This window comes from Cupressus sempervirens, chromosome 7 (assembly GCF_028749045.1).
Source record: "Cupressus sempervirens isolate cs-2001-9-10 chromosome 7, ASM2874904v1, whole genome shotgun sequence".
Lineage (NCBI taxonomy): Eukaryota > Viridiplantae > Streptophyta > Pinopsida > Cupressales > Cupressaceae > Cupressus > Cupressus sempervirens.
In genome coordinates, this window is record NC_143124.1 from 859,004,303 (window position 1) to 859,009,116 (window position 4,814).

A 4,814-nucleotide genomic window follows, 5' to 3' on the forward strand; every position below is an offset into this window, starting at 1 on the left:
TCATCATTAGAATGTTGTCAAAGGAGATTATTGGAAAAAGTACATAATTGGACTCCACTTCCAAACTTATTAGTTAACTTAAACCATCAATAGTTCTATTCCAATCTATAGACATTATTTTACTCTTGTAAATTTCTTAGCACTACTAAACTTTGCCTATTAGTGATCGTGATATATCATTATATCAATCACATGACAAAATTTGCAAAACTATTCTCACAAGGAAAAATTATTGGCTATTTTTGGAATACCGATTTGTTTAGTGGTGAATAAATGTGGTAAGCAAAGTTCTTTAAATCCAGTTATTGATTTTTTTTGGAATATTGATTGGTTTGGTGGTGAATGAATGTGGTAAGCAAGTTCTTTAAATCCATAGAGGGGTGTGACCCTCAATAAAATATATGAATAACTCCATGTAGTTAAAATTGTATTATGGCCTACTCCTACACTTACTATATTTATAGTCATGTGACTTTAGTTATATGTATCTAATCTTTGTCACCTTCACCTTTGCAACAATAATGATTTTTTGGGTGATCTTGACTTTTTAAACAAAATATATGTCTTGGCTTCGAAGCACTGAATGGTCAAAAAGTGGTCATTGCAAAACGTCACTTGATAGTTGGTCTCTTTTGAATCATTACTTGTTCGCTTAGACAACCCAAAAGTTTCCACAATGGATCCAATACATTTACATGAATGTCTCAACAATCATGCAACTTTTGTAGAAATGTACCAACAACAATGTACTATTGGTACTAATAAACTTGCATAATTGAATTGCTAACCTTTTCCCCCCAAAAAAAGTGAATATTAGCCCATAGATGATTTTTTTGATGGGTTTTAAATTTACAAATTATAGTGTGGCTATCAAAATTTCCTCAATTAGTGTACTTTCCCTTATATGAAAATAAAATTATTACCAACTTTTGGCATAATGCTTGGATTGACAAATATCATTTCAATTCAATATATCTTCATTACTCAACTAAAAACAAAATTAAATAACCCTCTTGGCTTTGTATAACTAATTATGAAGAGTTGGGAGGTTGGTAAGATTGGAAAGAAAAAATATTCTCTACCTTTATTCCTCAATTAGTCCATTCAAGCTACCATTTTCAACATCCTCTAAGTGCTTCAAGGGTTTTTATGTATGCCAATTTGAGAAGATTGAATTATTTGGAATGAGGCCTCTTTGAGGTCTTGTTAGGTTGCTTTAAGATATTTGCTTTATTGGACACATTTTTGTTTTGTTTATGTTATTTTAAATTTTGTTCGTACAAAATGAATTATCAAAATAGATTAAGAGATTGGATATGAATATTCAACTTGGTTTCACTTGTGGCTCCTTGGCATACCTTATTTTTGAAGTCTTTGAATGATAGGAAGATGATAGTGAGAAGCTTACATGTTGATGTCATTAAGGAAGACATCAATTATACCATTGGATCATCGATGAAGACATTGGAATCTCATAAATAAGTAAATCCAAGATGAAACAGTACATTGATTCTTTCCTTAAAGTTGGCTCAATATAAAGTAGGCTACTGCATGTGATATGTTGCCAATGCTTTGGATGAAGTAAGTTTGTAACTGACTATATTTATCACTTTTGAAGGATGCTACAATTTCATGTCTTCTATCATCTTCCTTTTCTAAATCATCCCAAATACATGTGGCCAATTAGTTATCCTTTCTACTTACCCGTGTCTATTAGGTAGCCTATTGTCAATGTTGTATTGGAAATTAGTGAGCCTCTTTCACTGACACCTCATCTTCTAGTTTTACTAATTTGAAAAATCTAAGATTTCACTCAAAAAATCAATTTGGTGAAAAATATCCATCTAACAAATGTTCCTCGAGTCCTTAAAAAAGAAAAGTGCTTTCTCCTATAGTCATTATTATCAAATTTTTTTAATCCAAACTTTAATTCTACACCTACTAATAAGGATAGCTTTAGTGGGCCACTTGTCTCTCTTATTTTGTCAAAATGGTTAATTTATTGATAACCCCCTTGAGAGATGTCGTGGTGCTCATTTCTAAGAATAAAGGCAAAGCTAACATGGTTGAGGGACCCTTTAGGGTTAGATGCATTGCCTCTTTTGATGTGATTGACTAGAAAGCCAAGGATAATATTGAACAAAGATTTTTGTTTTTGATAAAGGGGCCATTAATTATGATATTTATTAAAGTTTAATTCCAATTTAAAGGTTTGGAGAAAATATATAACCTATAATAGAACATCCTTGAATGGTTGAAAAAACTTAAATGAAAGATTATAGGGAACTAAGAGCTATATTTCATAGAAAAGGTTACCAAGGAGTCATCTAAGTATATTCCATGTAAACACTATTTGTAATGGAGTGAAAAAAACTAGAAGTTAAAGATAAGATAATGCAAGTTTAAAAATATATAATACTCTATTATCACCTTTAGACAATGTGATTCATTTATGTAGGATCATAATTAAAATTTTGACTACCAATGTCAATTCTTTATGAAAGTTTCTCAAGAGAAGATTTTGGTTGAAGTTCCCTACTCTATTAAAACTGTTGAAGTTGATGAAATCTCAACCCCAAAATCACCTACACCTATCACATAAAGAGAAAAGAAAAAACTATGGAGGCTAGAATTGGACTAGATCCATAGATGAGACATTCTCGATGAACAAAAAAGAGATTGCTATTAATCAAAAGTGAATGAATCAATAAATTTCAAAGAGAGATTAATCCTTATAAAAGGAGATTGAAACCCTAATAAAATCTAACCTAGGCAACATGATAATAATTAATAAAAGAATTGATTATTATATGCCAATATTTTAGCTTAAGTAAAATAGAGTTAATTAGAAAATATCTAATTACTCTAACACCCCCCCTTAAGATAAACTCAAGGAGTAGTTAAAAAACCTAGAAACTACTACTGAAAGTAGATTTGTGTCTCGAAAATAAAGTCTAATGAGATACCCAAGCACAACCAAATCTCTATAAAGAGAAGAAATAAAGAAAACCATATGGGAAAAACCCTACTCCAAAAAAAAAAAGGAAAAAATGTTGAAAGAACTAGTGAAGGACTGAAGAAGCCTCTAAAGTAGGGAACAAAAGATAGGAACAAAAGAATGGCACCACTGAAGCATATAGAAGCTACAAAGCTTTGTCAAAAGTAACTATTGATCTGAAGAACCTCTACTAAAATATAACCTGATCAGGTAGAGAACACTATAATCTGCATGAGTACTCTCAAAAGACACTACTTAAATCGGGAGACACATAAAGGAAAATAATTGAGCTCGAAGATACAGATGATATAAAACACCAAAGCTTAAAGAGTTGATCAATTGAACATGGAAGACTGTAGCCAAAGTAGGAGCGAAAAGAAGAGAGTGACTATATTTTTAATGACCCATCTCACCGAAATGCATAGGTACCTAGCCAATGCATCTGCCTAATACATAGGAACAAATACTGGATATATAGCTCACTCCATCAAACCAATCAAGCATAAGAACAACAAAAGAACCCCCTAATGCAGATAAGGGTGAGGTGACAAGCAACTAGAAAAGTGGGCCAAAAGAATTGCATATCAAGGAACCATGATCAATATGCACAAAAGAATACACATCTATGTACCAAACTAATCAATATCAGACACATCATGAGGCTAATGTCACATAAGGGAAATTCACTGCACAAAGAAAGATGCCAAACAAAGGAAAAACATCAACCCCCATGGAACATTAATTAGAGTAGTGCATGTAGAATAAATAACAAGACATGGTGAATCCCAAGAATACAATAATTTGCATGAGTGTCCTCAGATGACACTACTCGAATTAGAAGGCAAAACAACTAAAACAAAAATATAGATGCAATATGACAATTTATCTCAATGTGTTTGCAAAGAATGCATACAAATGATGTCTGCAAAGACCATAAGAGACACAAATTGAAACAAAAGATAGTACAACTCATGACGAATCATTTGAAGTAATGAAATCAATCCCCAGACCTGAAACAACCAAGATATTTAATAAAATGCAAAAATACAAAAAACTAAATAGAATGTGCTTGGAGAAAAATCTAGAAACTTAACTAACACCACTAGAAAGAGCTCTGAAAGACCATTCCAACTATATAAAGAATTCCCAAACTGGAGATCGGATGCTCAAGATATGTCTTCAAGAGTGCAAAAAGGAACTCCTAACTTTGACAACAAAAAAACCATAAAAAATGTCAAAACTAAAAATTACTATATTACTATGACAAGCTCAGAACCAACTTTCAGTCGATATCTTGTTCGCAGAAAACAAAGTCGATATGCCCAAGATATGAGCAAAAACGTGACAGTAGGTCCGAATAGAGTCAAAAGGGGTGACAAGAGTGATGATGCAACCATTGACATTGGTACACGAGGAACCCAAATTTGATGGTCAAATGGTTGTCGAGGCAAAAAAAATGCCTAAAAATGACCTAGTCGCTAGAAGAACAATCTAGTTCGACAGAAAAGTAGTCTTCTGCTAGAAAAAGACAAAAGTTGCAGGGAAAGAAAGTTAGAGTTGGAATAAAAATCCTATGGCCAATTTTTTTTTTTTTTGGCATGTGTTTGAAATTTAAAAAATATGCAAGGCAAAAAAGCATTGGATCTAAGGGAACAATCATGTGCGACCTCCCAAAAATAAAGTCTTCGCACATAGACCAGTTCATGCGGTGATGTGGGTGTTTCTACAACCCAAGTCAGGAGTGATCTCCAAAAATGTGCCTTGAAAACAAATAAAAGCATTATCTCTACAACATGCTCCAAAAATAAAGGCATGC